The sequence below is a fragment of the Puma concolor genome, chromosome D4, assembly GCF_028749965.1.
Source record: "Puma concolor isolate L17-30 chromosome D4, mPumCon1.1.hap2, whole genome shotgun sequence".
In the NCBI taxonomy this organism is placed as follows: Eukaryota; Metazoa; Chordata; class Mammalia; order Carnivora; family Felidae; genus Puma; species Puma concolor.
The window spans coordinates 69,683,466-69,707,036 of NC_141679.1; positions in this window are offsets into that span (position 1 = coordinate 69,683,466).

Consider the following 23,571-nt stretch of genomic DNA (forward strand, 5'->3'; position numbering starts at 1 on the left):
CCCCCCCTCTCAAACGCCTCCCCCACCAGAGAGCCTTTCCCAGCATCCCCAGCCAGAGCTGGGTCCCTTCCCATCCAGGTCACCAAAGCTTACACAACACTTGGCCATTTTTCTTCTGACACCAAGCCCCCTGTTTTCCTATCTGCCTCTCTTCTGGCTGGTCAGTTCTTGAACACCTGCGACCACGGGTCATTCACCCTTACGTCATTGCATCCTAGACAGAAAAGGGCTCATTCGGTGAATGTAAATTGAATGATCACAATGGATTTTTGTGTCAATAGAGGTATTCCATTGATTGGGCCTGACCCACGGTGACAGCTGCCCCCCCAAGTTCTCAGATGTGTTAGAATTGGGCGTTAAGCCAAGACGTGATGTCAGCAAATGGAAGGGAGGGGACGAGAGGTTATCTTCTTGCATTCTCTTCTAAGTCTAGCTAGACTTCTCCCCTGAAAACCACCCCATTCCCCCCATGCCTGGCCCCTCCACAACCCATCTAGCTACCTTTTCTTCCCTCCCTGCCACAACATGTCCTTGCTCTGTTGGCCTCTGCCAGACTTTGGACTCTGTCCCACCCCCTCTTACCCCCAGTGGAATTGGATGCCATTCGTCTTGGCAACAACCTGGAGGCTATACTTGTCCTTCTACCAGCACTAATTAGTTACTGAACAAACAGCAAGAGAGCCTCAGGATAGGCCCACATGCAGGACTTTCAGACTGGGTGGAAAATGTCAAGATGTAATGCAACTTCTGCTCTGAATCACGTCTGGAGAATGAAATGTGAGAGAGAGCCAAGTCCTGAAACACATGAGAAAAATAGGAGAATGGAGCACAGTCCTCCCAGAGTGTCAGCGCCTTCGGAACATGGTTGGGAGGGGGAACAATTCATGTGGCCGGGCAGAGCCAGGATGCTGCTTTGCTAAGCCTCCCCTTGCTCTGGGTCACGCTGCATGAATGTGCGGTGTTGACTGAAGTTTTGTGTCCGTGGATGGTTCAAAAGAGGTAAAAGGGTTGAAGATGCCTTTAAAATGTGGAACACCTGATATGGGACGGGAAGTTACAGCCAGGTAGGTTTTGTTTGGGGTCAGGGCTCATCTCAAACACACTCTCTTATGATCAGAGGAACCACAGCCCACAGAGGGGAGGTGACTTTTCTGAGTGCACACAGCATGTTAGTAGCAAGGGATTCTGGGCCTTGAACCCACTTTCCTTGGTTCCTGGCAAGTGCTTTTTCTGCTGAAGCTCACAGAGGGATGTGGGTTCAGGGAAACACAAGCTGACTTTCTTTTTAAAGTGTCTCCCCTTCCATCCTCACAAAGGAGGATGTGGTACACGACTGTGTGAACCCTGCGGGAGCAGTCTCCGGCATCACAAGCTCCTTGTCCCCAGAAGAGAGGAGAGCTGAGCCCCATTGGCTCTCAGCTCTGACATGGCCACACCTTCTTGGTGGGGTGGTCTGGACAAACTCAGAAGCTAGGGGCAAATGACGTTGGGTCAAGTCCTCGTTCCTCCACTTGTTTGCTCCTTCCTGGGAACATCATTTCACTTTCTGGGCTTCCGCTTTTCATCTGGGAAGTGGGGTGGGAAACCTGATCTCATAGACAATTTCTGAGATAAATGAGATGATGGTTACTAAGGTACCTAATTCAACAGCTCTATTTAGCAAACTGAGAAGCCACCCCGTGCCTCCTCTGGGGATTCAGGGGTGGCAGCCAGATGCCCAGGAGGTGGCGGGCATCCATCACGGCCCACGGGTAGAGGCAGGGCAGGGATGGGGGTGGGGATGCAGGTGAATGTGGCCCCACTGGCTGCAGACTCTCAAACCTGAGGAGTTGTTCCCACCCCCTCTGTACCCTGTTGCAGCTCCACTCTCCTGCTGGCTCTGCAGCACCCCCTCCCCATCTCCCCAAGCATCTGGAGCAGCTGACTCAAGCACCAATGAGATCATGTTTTTATTTGCTCTGTTTGTTTTTTGTTTATAAAGCTGGGCTCCTGGGAGAAGCCCGATCCAAAGGCAGGTCTGAGAAGTGAAGGTCAGCCCTGAGGCTGACCACAGGACCACAGGGCCCGGGCCCAGCTGGGGAAAACACCAGGCCACCACACCTAATGGGCCTGTCCCAACTTGCACTGTGACAGCACTTCTCCTCTGCGCCCAGCCCGGGGCAGGAGGCTGGGGAGGTAGAGGCAAAGCCAGCAAGGACCCTGTCCTGGAGACCCTCAGGGGCTCACAAGAAAAGTGTAGAGACTATTGCATAATGCAATATGATCAAGCTGTGATGACAACAAAAGCTCATCAGCTCATTTGAGGATTAAATTAGTTGTAGCAAGTCCTTGAAAAAAGTTAACAATTATTCTTACAAAAACTTTAGTGCTTTAGAGTTCTATCTTGGGGGTGGGACCGTGTGTGGTGGGGATTCTGCGGGGGGATGTTGATTGAGACCAGGGAGCCTTCTTCTTCTAGGCTGGTGTATAGCCTCGTCACATAAAAAAAATACTTAGTTCTACCTGCTGTGTGCTGGGATCTATGCTAGGTTCTGCTTTGAGGAGATGCCAGAGATGTGTGAGACTCAATCCCTGCCCTCCAAAAGCTCTTAGGTCTGGTGAGAAAGAGGACACATGAATAAACACACGACCATGTGAACCCTGCATGAGCACTCTTCAGCATCACAAGCTCCTGAACCTCCCATAGCTTGTTGCCCCAGCTGAACCCATATCCTTGGTATCATAATTATGCTTATCCTACAAGGCTTTGGTGAGGATGAAATAAAACAGGGGCGCCTGGGTGGCTCAGTCGGTTAAGCGTCCAACTTCCAATTTCAGCTCAGGTCATGATCTCACAGTGCATGAGTTCGAGCTCTGCCTTGTGATCTGTGCCGACAGCTCAGAGCCTGGAGCTCGCTTCAGATTCTGTGTCTCCCTCTCTCTCTGCCCCTCCCCTGCTTGCACCCTGTATCTTTCTCTCTAAACAAACAAACAAAAACAAACAAACAAACAAACAAAGAAAACAGTTGATGCAAAGTAGTTATTAGAGCTCCTGGCCCATTGTAAGAGCTCAGTAAGTGGGTGGATATGTGATGGGCACAGGGGGTGATGGGCAGGGGGGTGCACTTGGAAGCATCACAGGGATGGGGATATTTGGGTTGGGGCATGAGAGATGATTAAGAGTCCAGAAGACAGAAAAACCAATAGGAAAAAGACACAGAAGGTATGAGATGACATGGCATTCTTGGAAAGGAGTGGAGTGTTAGTGGAATGTTTAGAGATAGTTGGAAAGTTAAGGAGTCACTTCATGGGTTTCAAGGACCTTGAATGCCAATGTAAGTAGTAAAGCTTTTGTCTTGTTGCCCTGTGGTTTTCAGTTCTCCATCCCTCTTCCTCCTCCTCCCACCCTCCCTTCTTTCCTGCCTCCTTCTTTCCTCTCTTCCTTTCCTCCTTCCTTCTTGCCTGCCTGTTGCCTCCTTCTTTCCAGCTTTCTCTCCTTTTTCCTTTTGGCATGGAATCCTTTGTTTAAAAGCAATCTTACACAGAAGCCCAATATAAAGAACAGAATGTGGTGGAATTACTCTGTTTGAAAAATGGCTAGGGAGCTGTCATAGCGTGGGTCACCCTCTAAGAAAGCAGAGCTTGGGCAGGTAGTTGTTTTTTGGACATAATCTCAGGGAAAAGTAGTAAGGGGGCTGGAAAGCAGGGGCACGAGGAAGAAAACAAGGCAATACAAGTGTGCTATATAATAGCTGACCATCACTATGGGCAGTGGGGACTGGAATCTGCCCTCTGAAGAGCATATAGGAAGTATATGCTTCCTATATGCTTCCTAGCATAGATCCCAGTACACAGCAGGTAGAGCATAACAGTCTGAGGATGAAAATGGGGTCACAGTAATCCAACTGCTTCCCTTCCCCATTGGTTAAGGGGGATGTTAACCCCCTTTTCAGATTTGCTCAAGCATTAAGTGCTGAGCAGGAACCCATGGATGTCCTACTTCACGACATTAGAGAAACCCTAGGGTGGCAAGCGAGAGAGGTGGCGGTATAGGTGGGGGACCCCACCAGCAATGGCTGCAGTGAAAGGTGGGTGGGAAGGTCATGAGTTGGGACACAAGCAATGTGAATGCAGGATCTGTCCCCCAGCACAGGTGTGCAGAGAGGAGAGTTAGGAGAGGTGACAGAGCAGGTGAACACCAGTGAGGAAGGAAACCAAATCACTCGGAGTGGAAGGGACGGGGCGGGGGGCGGAGGGGGGGGGCGCGCTGTTTTGGAGAGTGCTTGGAGGCAGAATCCACAGTGCTTGGTCTGGACATGCAAGATGAGGGAGAGATGGTGACTGGGAGATAGCCAGGCTTCCAGCTGGGGCTGCTAGATAAATGGCAACGCTCCCCACCCAAATAAGGAAATGAAAAGGGGGAGGAGGTTTTTTCATTTGTTTGAAATGGGACAGGGGTTTCCCCTTTGCCAGATGAAGAGACAATGAGTCCTCAGCTTTCCTATGAGCCTCTACCTGCACAAATCAGAACACAATGCCAAAATCCAGCTAATGGGGCTGGGGCAGGGGTGTTTGCCCAGGGCTTGGTATTGATTTCTTTTCTTCACCACTTTCTCTTGCATCGACAGAGCTTCCACCTTCTTGTAGACTTAGAGCTTTCCTGCCTTGTAGACTTATAGACATTTGAAGCTGGAGAGACCTTGGTTTTTTACGCATGATGAAGCTGGCCACGATGAAGAGATATACCTGTGTATCAAAATGCCAACTGTAACCTAGACCCAATTCCTATTCCTGTGCCTCTCCTCTGTACCTCCCCTGGACCCCGTTTTTGTATGCTGTCAGCTTTCTCATCTTAGAATGAGCCAAGGGACAGTCTGAGGCTTCGGGTCAGCATCGTTCACTAAAACAAGCACACAAACCAAAAGCTTTGCCTGTGCACACCCTTTAGCATGGCCAGCGCCATTTCCCACTTATTACCTTTCTCAAGCCCCAGTTCTCTCCTCGTTTCATCCAGGAAGAAAATAAAGCAGTTTCCCCCAAAGTCTCATGGGCAGAGGTGAGACCTAGGCCTGAAACCAGGTCTCTTCCTGGATCTTCCCTCAGTTCTCACATGGGGTCAAAATCATGTGCATATAGGAAGCACACTAGCGCATAGCAGGTACCCTTACATGCTGTTTTCCTCTTCCCTCTCAAGTGATCTCTTACACCAAACCATGCTGTTCTCCTACTTCCTCTGGCCAGTGCATTCTGGAGGATTTTCTGGATCATTTTGTCCCTTTATAAAAGGACAAGAATGGGATAGAGACGCCCTGCTCCTCTAATTGCTCCCTGCCTTGGTCTCATAGCCCCTAGGATAAAGTCCGGATCCCTCACCCTGACATGGAGGTATCCCATGTGTACCCCAGCCCCCCTGAATTTTGCCTTCACTTTTGAAACAATCCTGACCACTCTGGGCACAGTGCCCTGCCCTCTCAGTTATAGTTCTATGGTGAGAGCACTCAGTACCCAGGAAGTCACTGCCTCTTTGGGGAGTTGTACCCATCACTAGCCCGTGCCTCTTGACAGTTAGACAAGCCTTATGCATATCATGTTCCTCTGTTGATTAGTACAGAGCATGGCACGGGCTAGGTAATCAGTAAATATTCATTGAATTAGTGCAGCAATAGATAAATATAAAAATCAGTGAAGCAACAAATGGGGATAATGATAGCCGCCCTTAACGAGCTTGCAGATCTATCGTGGTAAAGATACAAGATGAGTGAGAGCAGAACAAAGTATGAGGTGCCAGACAAATATGGACCATTATTCCCATGGGTTTAGAAAACAGGCCCTGAAGAGTTAGCTTGTTGCTCACATGGGCTGTGTGCATTGCTGTTTGGGCGGCAGGGAGTGAACAGAACCTTGTAAAGTAACTGTGTTTATTGTTATGGAAGGAACCATGCTGTAGTTTCCGAATAGAGGTTGGCATAGAAAAGCATTCAGAACATATTCAGATCAACAGGGAAGTTTCACGCCAAAGGGCAGTCTGCCATTCTCACTTAGTACGTCACCTGGAAATTCCAAAGGGCTCAAGATGATCTTAATTTCTTAACTTCACTCAATTTCTCCGAGTCCCAACTTTTCAATGATAAGTGGAGACATAATAGCAACTGCCTCCCAGAGTGGTTGTGCTAGGGTTATGCAGATTAGACAATGCATGGCTGGAAGGCACCTGTCCTTGTGCCTGCCCCCTAGGAAATGCTAAGTAATCGGCAGTGATGCTGGTGATAATGATGTTGACGAGGCTGAGGCTGGAGATCTATTACTCTCAGAACCCAGTGCAGCACCTGGCTTGTAGATCAAGCTAAGTAATATTTGTTGAAGAACAAATAAAGCCAGATCCTCCAGAAGTGAATCAGGCAAGAGGGACAAACATGTGGAGTGAGTTACTCAGGAAAGCAATTGAAGCCAAGACTCTAAATGAGTTCATGAGAAATCAGGTTTGTTTCTTTATAAGAGATGGATGAAAAATATGGTGAAAAAACAGGAAACCGGGATCCTGATGAACCAGAAAGAAGGGCAGTAATTGAAAAAAGCCAGATGGTTTCTTCTTTTTCTTAGCGTCAGGTCCATCCCACAACAACTAGGGAACTGCTTCATATGAATGATATTATGATCATTTAACTGGGCTGGGCTGCAAGGCATGCTGGGATCTCAGTGATCTTTTGGGATCCTTTGAGATCTTTCGGCTGGGTAACTAACCAAGAGGTGAGATAAGGTCAATCCTTGATGAAGTATGGCACAGATGAATGCAGGGGATTGTAAGTACCCATCTGAGTATCTAGTGCTTTGGGTATAACTTGTCATGCTCTTTGCACTGTGACTACCCTGCTCCAGAGACAACTGATGAGACCAAGATTCACTCTCTGGCTAGAGTCTAGATATCAGGTAATGAGCAGCAGCCTTGAGAATCTGGCTTGACCACCTACCCTCCAGGAATAATCCATATTATATGCTGATAAAGGGACATGATTAGGTTCTCTCCAGCAAAATTATGAATATGACACATAGAGAAAAATCAGTGAAAAAGAGTAGAAATAGCAGAGTAACCTATGAGTAGAGGCAGAAACGTAAAGAAAGAGAAGGAGAGGAAGCCCTGGAAGAGGAGTACCAGAACAGGGAGTCCAATGACTGCTTCTAAAGACAAAAATTCCAGGCTGCTATTGTTTCTTATGCCACGGGGCATTGTGAGAGTCATTCTTCTTGAAGCCTGGCAGAGCAATTGCCAGTTTCTGGGACTTCCTTACTTCCCTGAGTATCTTTCCACAAAACCTCTGTACCTGAGGCAACCTGGATTTTTGTTATTTGCAACCTAAAAGAGACACCTGTCTACGTGTTCTGTTTCAGGCTTGGGGAACACCTACACTGAGTTCTATAGAGAAGGTCTGCAGATGAGAGCCCTGGGCCAGGTATCTTCATCCCCCCAATCTGCCTTCATGATTCACTCTGGGTTCGCCTGGCTTAGGAAATATCCCCATCCATTGATAGAGTCCTGGGGTGGTGGGGAGGTCCCAGGACTCAGAAAGAAGTCAATATGAAAGACATAGGCTCTTAGGACCCCAGCTGATAGGTCTAAGATGTCAGACCAGAAATTTGTCCAAGCAGGAGATGGGATTCATGTCAGGAGTGAGAGGGATGCCTGCGATATCAGTGGGTATCCCTTGTCCTAGATGGGGGTGTGCTCTAAGCAGCCCATGGGCACAGAGATGCCCAATGGCTACAGTCAGGCTCACCAGACATGAGACACTGTTGGCAGTGACCAGTGGCAGATCATTGCTCTTGGAGAGGGGTGTCAGCACTTGTTGTACCATGCTCAATTACGAATACTACTGCTAAGTTGACTAAGGCAGGATAGGGATAAAGCTGAAGCTTCATGGGTTGTTGGAGAGTTGGCCTGGGAGGGCAGGAGCTAACAGCTGCACTTGGGTTTATCCATTTGGTGCAGACTCTGGCTAGATATATTCTCTGCTCTTCTCTAAGCTGTGGTACTGGTAAAGACCTGTCCCATTCTTCTTTCTATTTCCAGCATCCAGCATGGTGCATGGTACGTGGGAGGTACTCAATAAATCACTGCTGAATTTATGAATAAATCATTTAGAGCTGTGATTGCTGTCCTAAGAAAAGCATAAATCTAAGATTCCAAATATTATAATACTCTCCAGTGTGAGACCTTCTTGGGTAATCGTAGGCAGGATTCATTAATACACTTCGTGCTTGAGGTAGAAGTAGCTGTGACATGGGAAAAAAACAATTTTTTATCTGGAGACGCTGGTTCAAATCCTGCCTTTGGCAGTTACTAGCTGGGGGACCTAACAGAGGGCTACCCAACACCTCTGTGTCTGTTTTCTCATCTGTAGAATGAGGAGAGGATGCCTATTCATGAGGTAACTGAGGATTTGGTGGGATGACATGTGAGAAAATAGCCCACAGCATAGCTTGATAAATAAATGTTTGTTGGATGGCAAATGCCATTCTGGTGACTAAAGTTCACCATGGCTCAGTTCTGCTTTTTGCCTTGACTCATCTCCCTGTTGTCTGCCAGGAACCATGCTGTGCTCAGCCTGTTTTTTCTTAAACTAAGAGGGACATTCATAGGGCTGGCTGGCATCTGGTAGAAAGCCACTCTTGATCATCTACTGCCCGTGCTTGCAGTGATAGACAGACTCTAAAAGGGGAGTCTTGGACACTGAACATGTGAATCTGTCACTGAAGCCACTTCTTGAGGACAGTATGGACACAATCAGAGGGAAGGATTCAGCAGAGTCAGCTGGCTGGCACCCCATGGCAGCAGGGGATTCTTATTTTAGAAATGCCTCTGAGCTTATGGAGGTATCCTGTGGGTTAGAGAAGCCATGAGTTCAGTTTGCTAAATACATAATTAAATAAGGCAGAATGTCAAGAGACAGGCAGAGATGAATGTTATGTATTTATGGAGTGATATGTTGGGAAAAGGCCATGATAACTATCTTATAATCTTTCCTGAGAAATCTTTCCTGCTTTGTAGACAAAGCAGCAGATTTCAACTGCAGAGAGCATGAGGATTCACATGGAGGACCATAGGAAGATTGCAGGTTGGGATGCGTCTCTGAAGAATGGGATACAACACCACATTCATTGACTGGACAATCTGAGCCAGGCTCTTTCTATATCTTATCTCTCATCCACACTGTGGTCCTACACAGTAGAGGTTATTATCTCTACTTTAGTGAAATGGAAACTGATGCCCACAGTTGTGAAGTGGTTCATCTGAACTCATGACGCTAATGAATGTCAGAGATGGGACTTGAACATCCAAAGGGTATTGTTCTATTGAATCACACTGCCCAGGGATCATTCTGGTTTATAAATTACATTTGAATGTAAATGTTATATACTTATTCCATCAAAAGGTGGAGAAGCAGGACTTCAAGGTGAACCTTTTATTTAAAGAGGGTGTTAAGAATACTCTAACCAATTTTCTGTTGTACCTTACTTACTACTCTGTGTATTTGGCATGTCATCACCACAACACAGTTGTCCAATCCGTGGTGCAACTGAGAGTTCTTGATCTCTTTGAAGCATAAAATTCTGTTGACCGCATCTCTCCTCTTGGTTGGCTCCACCAGCCGTGGATTAAGTAATAACTCTCTAGTTGTTCTACCTGCTCCAGGGTGTCTCGGCTCCAATCCATTTTCCAACATGGAAGCCAAGGTGATCCTCCCAAAGTCTGACTCAGTTCATGTCTCAGCTTTTCGCTCAGATCTAGAAGGGCTGTCTCTTGCTAATCACATCTTGTCCAGTTTTGAGGTCTGGCATGTGAGATACTCTCAATTTCCAACCTTTCTGATTCAGCCAATCAAAACTACTGGTTACTGATCCCTATACTCTGTCTGCTCTTCCTCATCCCTATTCTTTAGCTTATTCCATCCCTAGATATTTTTCCTAGGGATAAGTATGAAAATCATACCAATCATTCAAGCTTGAAGATAAATACTGCCTCTTTCCCTAATTCCACATCCCTTCCCCTTTGCACTGAATATGCTTGGAAAATGACTTATGTTCGAGAAATTCCTAAGCATTCATAAGAATATTAATAAAACCCCTATTATGCACCAGGCACTGTGCTAGGCAATGGAGAGCTGTTGGCCTGAATTGCAGGAAACTGAACAGTTATTATCTGCATAGACATGTTAATGTTTAGAGTCTATTCTTGGGTTGTAATTAGCTAACATTTGTAGTGAACATTGTGATTCAAAAAGCATCTTCACACTCATACACTCATTTGATCTTCAGCATAATCTGGCAAAGATATACAGGTCACAGAGTGTTACGTTTAGGTCAGGGTTCAGAGACATTGGAATGACTAGTTTCAGGTCATTACACCCAGGAAGTAAGGAATTAACTTTTCTATCTCTTAAATCTCTTAAAGTTGAATTGTGTTTTTGAATCTCAATTTCTACAAAGCTTGAGATACATGTTTTTATTTTCCTTTTTTAAAATCAATTTTCATTTTTTCAACTAGATAATGTATGAATATAGTTTTTAAAAAAAATGAATACTACTAAATGTCTTATAACAAAGAATGGTAGTCACTTTTCTCTCTGTCCCTCTCTACCAGTTCTGATGCCATATTCAGACATTTCAACTAGTTTGACTGGTTTTAAGTATATGTTTCTAAGTAAAATTTGTATGCTGTTTTTTAACGTAACATTTTGAGACTTCCGTTGAGCTCAACATGATTTGCTGCCATTATCCTGATATGGTAATTGAATAATTAGTTGTCATACACCATCATCCTGACGGGTGTAAAGCAGTATTTCGTCGTGGTTTTGATTCACATGTTCTGTAACGGCTAATGAGGTTAGGCACATTTTCATGTGCTTATTGGCTACATGTAGAGTTTATTCAGAGAAATGTCTATTCACTGAGAAATGTCATTATTTCACTGGTTGTCCTTTTATTATTGAGTTGTAAGAACTATTCATATATTCTGGATACAAGTCCCTTGTCAGATACATGAATTGTAAATATGTTCCCCTTATCTGTGGGTTATTTTATCACTTTCTTGATAGTGTTCTTTGAAGTACAAAAGTTTTAAATTTTGATCGTTCAAATTATTTTTATTTTCTTCTGTTACTTACATTTTGGCATCATATATAAGACTTTGCCTAACCCATGGTAATTAAAATTTATTATCATAATGTCTTCCAAGAGTTATATAGTTATAGCTCTTAAATTTAGGTATATATAAATGCTGAGTTATATTTTGTATATGGTGCTATTGAATTTATTTTTGATTGTTTCCTTCATTTGGTTTATAAAATGAATTTTTTCCTATTAATATTTCAATTGCCTATAGCAGTTATATAGAAAACGTATTGATTTTTGTATATTTATTTGCAAGCAGTAACCTTTCTAAACTCTATTAATAAAGTGTTTAGTTTTTTTTTTCTTTTGGGGTTAAGAAACAGAAAATAATAACTGGGTTTTAAATATCCTTTTTTCTTGTTTTTAAGTTTTTATTTATTTATTTTGAGGGGGGAGGGGCAGAGAGAGAGAGAGAGAGAGAGAGAGAGGAGAGAGAATCCCAAGCAGGCTCCACACTGACAGCAATGACAGGGATTCAGTCTCACAAACCATGAGATCATGACCTCAGCCAAAATCAAGAGTGGGACGCTTAACTGACTGAGCCACGCAGGTGCCCCTTAAATATCTTTTTTAATACATATATCTCTTTCTATGTTATTTCACAGACTCAAACTTCCACAACAGTGTTAAATCATAACAGACGAGATAGTAAATGTCTGTTTTGTTCTTGAATTTAATGATAATGCACCTGCTGTTTCATTATTAACTTTTAAATTGACTTCTCACATTCTTTACCATGTAAGAACTATCCTTCTATTCCTTCTGTACTATTTCTAGTTTAATCAGGACAGTATGGTAAATGTCATCAAGATGACCACATTTTTTCTCCTTTATGACCATGTTTTTTTCTCCTTTAATCTGTTGCAATGATGTAATGTGGTTATCAACATATTTTAATGTCAAGCAGGGGAGGAGCAGAGAGATGAGAGAATCTGAAGCGGCTTTTGGCTCCGAGCTGTCAGCACAGAGCCTGATGCAGGGCTGGAACTCATGAGCAGTGAGATCATGACCTGAGCTAAAGTCAGATGCTTAACCAACTGATCCACCCAGGTGCCCCCAACATATTTTTTTTTTTTTCCAGTATCAAACCATCCTTGCATTTCTGGACTGAATCTTGCTTGGTCAGATGTGTTATTTTTTTGAGATACTGCTGGTTTGAATCTACTCACATTTCATTTATTATACTTGCACAAATGATGTTGTTCAACACGAATCAATGCCAATTTCCCTTTCTTGAGCCAAGCCAAACAACATTAAGAAAGTAAGGGGGGAGGTTACCAAGAAAAGGCCTAGATGAGATTTCAAGATCTGATTTCTATTCATTTTGGATAACCTAGTCATTGCCCATCTGACAAAGTGCTTGTTCTATATCACAGTTTCTCACTCCAAGGTTCTGCCCCTATTTTAATAAAGCACAGAAAGAAAAGGGCCGAAACATCCCAGGACAGTCTCAGTAACATAAAAGTGCAATTGCTCAATAGTTATGCTACCATTTATTAAGATTTTTCAACATGTCATCCTGTATTTGACACTGTATATATTATTTCTTCCTCTCTTTGTTCTTCCCCACCCTTCTTCTTCTTCTTCTTTCCTCTCCTTCTCCCTTTCCCCTTCACCTTCTTATTCTTATTTTTGGCAGGAAAACACATTGTCACATCAATTTGTGTTTTCTATTTGGCAGGAGATTGGAAACCTGTCTGAAGTACACATTCCCTCACCTTGGCAAATTTATTAAAAGCTTTTGTGTTGCATCTCTGCAGAGAGAGGGCTTCTAAAAGATACCCTCATATCTATTCACACCCTCAAGGCTTTGTTTGAGATACTTACTGAGGGGGGTTAATATTTGGGGTGGAGAAGGAGGCAGAACTAGAGCTAGCCCCACAAGGTGAACAAAGGTTATCATCTCCAAGTTGGGGGGATGGGGGAGATGCTGTGGCATCTCATGTGGCATCCTGAGAAGCGCCAGAGTCTCTGATGGGGTGGTGCATGGATGCCACAGAATTGACCACTGAGAGTTAACACCTTGGGATCCTCGCAAAACAGCCCAGTGCTCATGCTTAGCATGATGGCAGAGAGTCTCCGGTTTGAAAATGGATACATTTTCATTTTTACATCTCAGTGAAGAGCTATAGAGTTGAGAACAGAGGACATTCTGCCATTTTTCAGGTTCCATGAAAGACCCCTCAATCTTTATACATTGCCTAGAAAGAAGCTAAGAGTTCCCCCCTCAATTCCAGCTTACCAGAGTAGTGGCTTGCTTCTTTCAACTCAGTGTTGGGGAGAAAATTCCTGTCTTCTACCTATACAACTCTCATTCAAACCTCAGGAAGTATTTTGGGTTTAAAAAAAAAATCATTATTCCCATTTGCAGGTAAAGAAACTAATACCCAGAGAGGTTAAGTAACTTGTCTAAGGTCCTGATATCATTTTAAGTTGTCCGGAGTTCAGAAACCATGGCTCAATAATTACACTAGTTTGCCTTACTTTAAAAAAAAAAAAAAAGATATTTCTTACTGAAGGGACTACTTTGTGCCAGCAAAATGCTAAATGCCATATCTATGTACCTAGAGTACATACCCATAAATGGATATATAAATATCTACATTGATTAATTAATGTATATAATCTCCAATACCTACAAGAAGGTCTTCCTATTATATTAGTCATCTCATCTTATCATAAGGCAAAAGGTGGAGAATCATGCTGGTAGTGTCCAGCTCCAGTTCTGCTGCTGACTTTGCACTCTCGTTTCTTCATTTATGAACGTGAGAATAGCAAAACTTGCCTTTCCATGAATATTATGGGCACTGAGTGAGGTATTGGAAATAGCAGATTTTGTTAACTGTAAAAAGATGTGCACACGTGGACCTCGCCTTCTATCAAGATTGCAGCCTGTGTTGCTCATCTTGACTGAGAGCCTCTCTCAGCAGTTACCAGGATACTGAGACATACATTACAATGCAGAGGGGACCAAGACACCGGGAGTTGGACACCGGCCTTGGAAACTGATTGTTTACATTTGTTTGCAGTCTCCCTGAAGCAGAGGTTAGGTCATAGTTCTTTGGGCCTGGCAAAGTCAGCTGGAAACTGCTCGTGGTCCGGCACCCCTTCTGATCGCTTCTTTCCAGTCCTTCCCTGCATTCAAGGAAGACAGACAGCAAGATGCGCTCTCATCACCACACCGAGGAATCTCCTCTTGGCGGCCTTTCTAAACAGCAGAGGTGCTGAAGATCCGATGTATGCAGTCCATCCACAGGGCCCAGAAGGTGATCTTCCAGTAGAAATCAAGCCGTCACGACGAAGGTCTAAAGAGACTTGCTACGCAGGTGTCTGCACTCAGGACGACATCAAGGCACACGTCTATGCTCTGAGGTTGCTGCTTAGTGTTGGCTCCAGTGAGTCGCTCAGGACAAGCGGTCAATCCTGGGTAGTGAGGGAGGGGTCTAAAGTGTCTGTGAAAGAATTACTACAGTCAGCCTCATTGGGGTGAGAGCTCTGAGGCACCCCAAAAAGGCAGCTGTACTATGTCAAAGGCAAAGGGGGGTTCCAGGAGAAAAGCAGTAGAACACCACTGGGAAAGAAGGCATCTGGGAGACAACAATAACCACCCTGAGGATACAGACCCATGATTCGCTCTGCTCATGCTGCACTCCAAGGGACCTGACAATGCCCGGGTCGTACTGGATATGCTATCAATATTGGTTGGTCACTGAGTGAATGAGTATGTTGGCAGTGAGTGGGGTTGGCCCCACTTACCGTATGTCTTTTTATAAATTAACAATTTCTACTTGTGGAGGAATAAATTCTGCATGAACCCACAATTTCTTTCTCATCAAGAATTATAATGCGAGGTATGAAAGGAGAAACAGTCCTAGGCGCAGAATCAAAAGTTCTGGGCCTGAATCTTGACTCTTCCTCTGACCAGCTGGGGGGCCATGGAGAAGTCACAGAAAGATTTTAAACTTCAATTTCCTTATCTGAGAGTTGAACGTAATAATTCCTACCTCATGAGGCCCCCACCCCCCCCCCCTTTTTAAATAATTCGGTGACAAAATGTGTGTCATCTGCCAGTACGGTCTCTGGGAAGTGGCACTTAAGAGTAAGAGCCCGTGCTCTGGTATCAGCATGTGCTTGGCCGCTTATCAGCTGAGTGTCCTTGGGCTGGCTATTTCACTTTTCTGTCTCCTCTTCTTCATCTCTAAGAAGAGGACAGTGATATCGTTCCATGGGGTTGAAGGGATAATTAATGCAAAGTAGTTAACATGCTGCCTAGACTATGACAAGCATATTATTATTATTAATATTATTATTATTATTACTACCTCTATTGGAAAAAGAAGCAATTTTCATTTGCAGATCAGCTTTTGATACGATAAAGATGCTTATTGTTTCTAAGGATTTTTCTTGAAAAAAATATATACTTTCAGGGGCGCCTGGGTGGCTCAGTTGGTTAAGCGTCCTACTTTGGCTCAGGTCATGATCTCATGGTTCCTGAGTTCGAGCCCTGCTCTGTGCTGACTGCTCTGTGCTGATGGCTCAGAGCCTGGAGCCTGCCTCAGATTCTGTGTGTCCCTTGCTCTCTGCCCCTCCCGTACTTGTGCTCTCTCTCCTTCTCTCTCTCTCTCTCTCTCTCTCAAAAATAAACATTAATATATATACACTTTCAGGGGCACCCGGGTAGCTCAGTCAGTTAAGCAACGACTTTTGATTTCAGCTCAGGTCATGATCCCAGTGTTGTGGGATCAAGCCCTGCCTGGGGCTCCATGCTGAGTGCGGAGCCTTCTTGGGATTCTCTCCCTCCCTCTCTCTCTCTCAAAAATAAAATTAAAATAAAAAAATATATCAAATATAATAAAAAATAAAAAAATTTTTTAAATATGTACTTTAAGAACATGGCCACCTCATACTTCTGAGTTTCAATGCAGCGTGTCATTTTTTGCATTTTTATTCTTTTGGAATAGAACCATGAAAACATGCAAGGACTTTACAAAGTGGACAACATCCTCTGCCTTTCCCCAGATCTTCAGGATATAATCCAAGTTTGTGATGCAATTAAGAAAGAAGTGTAAACCAGGGGACACATATCACACTGAGACAGCACGTGGCTGTTTTCCAGCGTGATCTCACAGAGAATCCCTAGGTCATACCTGGTTTCTGCGCCCTAAGTCTCATCTCTCAAACGGGGATCCCTGATTCACAGTGTTAGGGAGTGGCTCAGAATATACCTTTGTATGGAAAAGCTCTTTAACCGGCAGAAGACTGATGTAAGTGCTATGATGTGGTCCTCGGGGCAAACCCCTCCTGCTCCCTCCTTCTGGGTCCCTGCTGGTTGAAACACCCCCTAAGGACCCTCCTCTTTCCTACTCACTGAATCTTCCACAGCCCTCAGAAAACATGATTTCTCTTTCTACCGTGGTCTCTGCCCAGGGGGAAATGGTAGCATTTTCATGACAGCTTCCTGATAGCTAACATCTCCCTTCTTTCTAATGCAAAGGGGCTGCTCACAGAAATTCTGAAGGTCAGAATCCTCAGTCACACAGTCCTGCTGCTTTGCAATCTTAATGACTTACAAATGGCATTCCCATAGGGAAGACTGTTCTTGCAAGAGCTGGCTGGAACCCCAGAGCCACCTCCCTTCCCTACCTTTTTTTCATTTTCCTCTCGCTTCCTGTGAGGCCCTGGGTGTTTGAATCAACCTTCAGGTTAAGGGGTTCGGGAGAAGAGGACGACCCGGAGGACCCAGAACTAGAGCAGGTTCCTGTCTGGGCCACACAGAGCTCAAGACCCAGAGGCTTCGGCAAGCCAGGCTCCGTACCCTACTGTTTTACCGGATGCTATGCTATAGCTAACTTGATTCTCACAACATTGTAAGGTAGGAATAATCTGCCAAGTTTTCCAGATTAGAGAACGGAGAGACAGAGAGGTTGAGCAACTTATCTGAAATCACACAGCTGGTAAGTGGCAGAGCTGGAATTCAAATGCGAATCTGCCAGACACTCGACCTCAGGTTTTTTGCCCCCATGACAAACTACCTCCTGACGGTAAGACAAGGTACGTCTGTGGGCTGAATCCCAGGAGTATTTTGCCTTGGTAGCAAAGACTTTTTCCAAATGCAAGTAGAGTATTAATGAATGATTTCCCAAGGAGATCTGCATACAGGGAGGGCTGGAATACCAGTGAGGGCACTCATGAATATCAGCAATTGCATCAGCTGGGCAGTGTTCCTCCTGAACCTTCTGGTCTCAAAGACCCAGAGGTTATTTCTGATTACATCAGCAGCTGCACAGATCCAGTTTAGGAATCTTGAAACCACATATGTGACTCACATGTCGTTGTTATAACAGTAGGAAACACATTAACTCAGCTTTAAAGAGCGTTCAATGAAAATCTGGGCTTCCAGAAACCAGTTTCTCGGTTTGCGAAGCACACAATCTGAGCCTGTCTCCTGATGACAGTGTCATAGTGTTAGCCTGTACATTATGTGACCTGACAGCTTAACAAGACTATATTTGCTTTTGGAGACTCTGTGTTCCAGCACATTCCACTGAACTTATAGCAGGTGACTAATGAGTATTTCACCACCATGACATTTTGAGTTGCAAGCCATAGGGATGGTCATTCGATTGAATAATATATTAAAAATGTTTCTAAAAACTTGTCTTACAAAATCATTCTGTGGAAACCATAAACAAAGGCTCTTTCAGTCTCGTTCAAGACCAACGATACTGCTGGTCTGTCACAGACATTTCTGAATGAAGGAAGGTGTCACTTCTGTTTTCCAAGTAAATGCTGTTGATTCTTTTCATAGACTTTGTGTGCTTAAAATCAGAGTTTTTCCATAGTCGGATCACCAGTGTGGGGTCTCAGAAATACTTGACATTCTGAAGTGTTTGCGTGGGAGTTAAAGACCCGAAGCGTATTCTAGGGAACAGGAACTGAGGCAGGACAGAAATGATTAGATACAGCCCAACACGAGTTCACTGTCAAGTTCTGCTCCTGTCCCGGCTGTGTGATCTTAGAAGGGTCACTGGACTTCTTTATACCTCAGTTTCCTTGAATCTAAAATGAGGAAACTAATTTTACTTCACGGGGAGCCCTGTGAGGATGGATGGAAAGTGCCTGGTATATAGGAAGTGCTCAGGTATGTGGTTTTATTCATTTCTTTTCTCTGTGGGAGGAGGAGACAACCGGATAAATAGTGAAACTACGTCTCAAGTCACGACATAGGGGCTGCTACAGAGCCTACGGGGCGGGAAGGAATTTGGTAGAGCCAGAGTTACAGGAGGGGAAGGAGGGAGGAACCAGCAGCACACCCGTACTGAATGACTGCCACCATGCGCCAGGGATTAGAGTGGGTGTCAGACGAAACAGGATAAGTTCTGTTAAAAGACATGAGAGTCTAACTTGTGCAGACTGGTTTGACTTAAGAGCTTTGCTCTTTGGGGTTTTCTGTCTCCTGCTTTTTTAGGTGATGTAGAGAGAAGGGCAAAGGAACATATGCTTTTATTTACTTGAGAAGGGGAAAAAAAGGGAGAGAGAGAAAACAGAAACTAATGTTGGGCCATTAAAACTCTGGTAAAAACTGAAATCGTGGTGCGTTGAGATTTCCTTGTCATGTTAATAGGTTCTTGGGTATAAAATGATGGAGCACCAGGGGTCTAGTAGTTATTATTGGAAAATTAAATAAAAATATATCCACAAAGATAAAGACCTGATGTGATAGTTCTCTAGATTTTTGGTTTGTTTACTGTAAAGAAAGTAAAAGCAGCTTGATTTGAGTTTGTATTTGGCTTTGTAAGGAGTTTTATGTGGGTGATTTTGCATATACGCATGCACTGCCTTCCAAGAAATGTCAGCATCTGCACAACTGGGAGACAAGCTTTGGTTTGCTCATAAAAGTCTTTATCGTCTTTTGGGAAGTGATTCAACTGGACGTGATGGGCAGCTGGATAGAAATTCTAGTGAAAAAGGGGACAAGACCAAGCTCATATGCACACAGAGGCTCAGCAAACATGGCTTTGCAACAGCCTCTATAAAGCAGCTTCAAAAGATTTATTTGAGCAGTGTCCATCAAAATGCATGCTGGTCAGTGGCTGAGGTTGTAAGTGACAGGGAGCTTTGGGGCCTGTGAGCACCGCTGTTGTGGGCCTCTCCCTGCCTGCCAGTGGGGGCTGCAGATGCCTAGTGACCAGCAAAGACAGGGCCCTTTGCTAGGCAAAATAGTCTTTTCTAATGTGATGTGAATGCATGCCAAAGAACCCGTGTGGACCTAGACTGCATTATATCTACTCAGTGGGGTGTATGATGAGGCAGAACTTTTTCAGTCCCACCCTACCCTGAGAACTCCATTAAGAGTTTGTTGAGCATTTTCTCACCATAGAGATACCACATTAGACATACATAAAGCCTAGGGCCAATCAAACTCACTGGTGGTGACATGAATGAATGAGTGGACATGTTGATGCTCTGTCCAGATCCCCTCAGATTCCTTTTACGTTTCTACGCACTTTCTCTGGCTTCTGGTGCCTTTGTTTCTAACAGATGGCACCCTTGGGATGCTGGAGCCATTTTGCCCAACAGCACAGGGAACTGGATATACTCAGGATTTTACAATGTGCTGGGTGGCCCTCTGCCAATGATGAGTTATAGTGAAGAATTTGAACACTTAGCTCCATTGCCTTGAATCTGAATGAACTCAGGTGTCATTTCTACTTCAGAGCCTCCTGTGAGATCAGGCTGACATTGGACTTTCCCTGGAATCGTACCCTTGTTTGCCTTCTTCCCCTTCACTCACTCTTTTTCTTTAGGTTCTTCTGGGGACATTTCCCTGATAAATCACTTACATTTGAATTGTGCATCTGCATCTAGGCAAACTGACTTAAGGCAATTTATTAATCCAAATGCTTCATGTTGAAATGATGTGTCTGTATGTGTCTGAGTGTGCAATTTTAACTCTTTTAAGTTCTTCTCCTGGCATAAAAGGGGTCTGGCTGGTAGGGGGATGTTATGGCTCCCCCATGAAGGAAAAAGTTTATTCTTGCATCCATATGTTGGGAGTGAGACAGAGATCCCTAGAATGGGATTACGGACTGTGGGTGCTGAGAATAATCTCTACTAGGAGCTATGAAGAAGGTGGTACTTTGACTCACAGTGAATCAGGAGAGAGAGAGAGAAATTGCAAGAGAGAGAGAGAGAGATTTTGAAAGAGAGAGAGTGAGAGCGTGTGCGAGCACGCCAGCAGTGTGGAGTAGCACAGGTGATGTAAAGTGTCCTGAGACCCCGACAGCAGCTACTGTTTCAAGCAGTGATGGATGGAAGAATTCACACGTGTCTACCTTCACAAATGTGTGGAGCATACAGTTTTCCTTGGGAATTCTGAGGAAATAACGGGGACCATGAGATCCTGATATTTTCCGAGAGATAGCTACCAGCTCAAAAGGCATTCAGGCCATATCATCACAGGTTTCTAATAATACAAATGGTCCAAAGGAATATCATGCATGTCTATAGACTCAGCTGCCTCTGGGAGTCAGGGGCTCACTATCAGTGGAAACCCCCAAACAGAGATGGAAAGAGCAGCCGATAGGCACATTATAGCCGGGATTCCAGTGTCAACGGGGTGACAGGGGGAATCAATGAGGTGGTCCAGTCCCCTCCCTCACTTTTTTAACTCCCCGATTGATGACTGAATCTTTGAAAGAAGAATGCCTATTTGGGCCCAGATCTTATTCAAGAAAATGAAACTTCACATACATGATTCATTTTCTTTTAATATGAATGCTCACTCTGGGCTCTGAGCTGAGGTATCCGGTGCCTCCTCATAGTGTAGTGACTGGGACCCATTCTTTCTTTTGGAAATTGCCAAAAAAGCTAAGAACTCAGGGAGAGGTGGAAGGTAGGGAAGACATCGCTCCTCACTTGGCTAGTACTGTCAAAGTTGAAGAAAGGATAACTCTTTCTTTAATTTTTTACAAATGTTTGTTTTGGGGGAGGGGGGAGGGGCAAAGAGAGAAGGGGACATAGAAACCCAAGCAGGCTCCAGGCTCTGAGCTGGAGCCCAACATGGGGCTCGAACCCACAAACCGTAAGATCATGACCTAAGCCGAAGTCGGAGGCTTAACCGACTGAGCCACCCAGGCACCCCAAGAAAAGGATACTCTTGACGGAGGTGATAAATGGTCCAGGAGACAGCAAGCAAATAGTTTCATGGAAAATGCCCAGCTCTAAACTGCGGTAACTTTTCACAAAACAGGGTGGTTACAGGAAGGAGAAAAAGACGGGTCCATGCCCTTGACCTTCCCTCGTAGACAATGTGGTCTGGAGAAGAGAGGGTTATACTGTGTGCAGAGGACTCACTGCTTTCCCTCTCCATTCACTCAAAATCCCACTGGGATATTCTAATCTCCTTGGAACATGCTGCATTATCTGTACTTTCAGCACAGCTCACGTTTCAAATGGCAGGCTGCGGAGCGATCTGATTGTTTTATAGGCACAGCCAAGAGGGGAGCTCCGATTCCTGTCTCTTGGCCAGGTGCCCTCTTTGAGGGAGAAGACCTGTGGTGTATAGAGACCAGCCAAGTGCTTAAAGATTTCAGGAACTTCAAAGGCAGGGGAGGGGCCAGAAACAATAAAATGGAAAATGATAAACATTCAGCTTCAAGACGAGCCGAGTTAAAATCCCTGAGAAATTACTCTGAGCAGAGTGAGGGGCTGATTCTCAGAGGCCCGTGGCAACATTCCACAGCATTACACAACGTTCCAAGAAGCAATTATTAGCTTTGTTTTAGTAGTGATTAGCACAGTTAATGACTCGTAGAGGCGGAAAGACAATGCAAGTGGGAAGGTGAGCCCAGAAAGGGGTTTCTGCTCCAGTCCCACACTCTCCAAATAAGGGGAGCTCATCTCACCTTTCAGGGGTCTATGATACCTTCACCCATTTTGAAATTTCAGTTCTGAAACTATTGTATAAGGAGAACCCATATAAATATAACATGTATTTTAGGTCAAAAGCCATTGCTGTAGAATAGCTGGATGAGATATGCACTATTAAAGGACTCAGCACTTCCTGTGAGCAAAGCTATGCCTCAGGACTCTATGTCATTAGATCTGGGGAGAGTCAAAGTGATCAGCTGAATGTTTAGGTCCAAAACATTGGAAGAACTCAGCCTGACTGTCCTGAGGGACTTCAAATAGCTCAAGCAGCAGCAAAAAAAAAAAAAAAAAAAAAAAAAAAGTCGATAGATGTAATTCAATTAAGCAACTGTATGTGAACATTTATTATGTGCCTGCCATTTATCAAGGAACACGGGGTACACCAGTGACCAGAACATAGAGCCCTTCTCTCATGCTGCTTACATTCTAGGGAAGGAGACAGACAATAAATGAACGTCACAGTCATGAACAGTGTGCTCTAAGTTGATAGCGCTGTGGGAGAGAAGAAATGGTGAGCACGTGTAGGAGTATCGGCAGGGCTCAGATGTAGGCTGCAAAATTAAGCAGGTGGTCAATTTGGAGTCATTAAGATGGTGAGATCGGAGCAAAGACAAGAAGGAGGTGATGAAGTTAGCCTACAGGCTTCTGCAGGAGGAGCATTCCAGAAAAAGAGAAGAGTTCCTTCAAAGAGCCAGGCCAGGAATTGTGGTCTGTGTGTGCTGGAATGGAGGGGAAGCCTACGGGGCTACCATGGAATGAGTGATGTGGAGAGAGGAGGGAGAGTGATGTGGAGAGAGGAGGGAGACTCAGAGAGGTGAGGGAGCAAGGGAGGTCCTGCCACGTCTTTGAGACCATTATGAAGATACTGTTAAGGTACAATGTTGCAAACACTAAGTCTGAATGCCTAGGGGACTTGAATAGCTCAGACAGAAAAATAGAGACAAAAAATCCTACAGTCTGTCCCTGCCTTCAAGAAGTCGAGTAGGAGAGATAGATAAGTAAAAATATAATAGTAACAATCCATGAGATAAGCAGATAATGCAGTCAATAAAGTCTATGATGTAGGGATACAGAGCAAGGTCCATGACCCTGTTTGGAAGAGGCAGGGAGGATTTCTTAGAGGAGAAGATTGGTTGAAGAAGGGGAAGACACGCTGACAGGTTAAAATCAAGGCTAAGTTTGTCAGGCCTCACTTTACAGATGTGCCCATGGGGACACTGAGACTTAGGTGGCTTGCCCGGAGGTGGCCAGCTAAAGTTGGCCTTCAGTCCAGGCTACTTTGTACCAAGGTAGCTGCCTCGCCCATGCATGGAGCCAGTGGGAGTTCTGTCTGAACTGATTCTTTTCCAGCTTCCTGCTGAGGTCCCAGGATGCAGAGCTTTTGCTTGGCTTGTTGTTGGTGACGTTACCAGCTGTATTCCATAACGGTGTCTCTCTCTTCTCCTTCAATAAAGGCTAGACAGGGGATATTGTTAAGATGATCCTGTGCAAGTG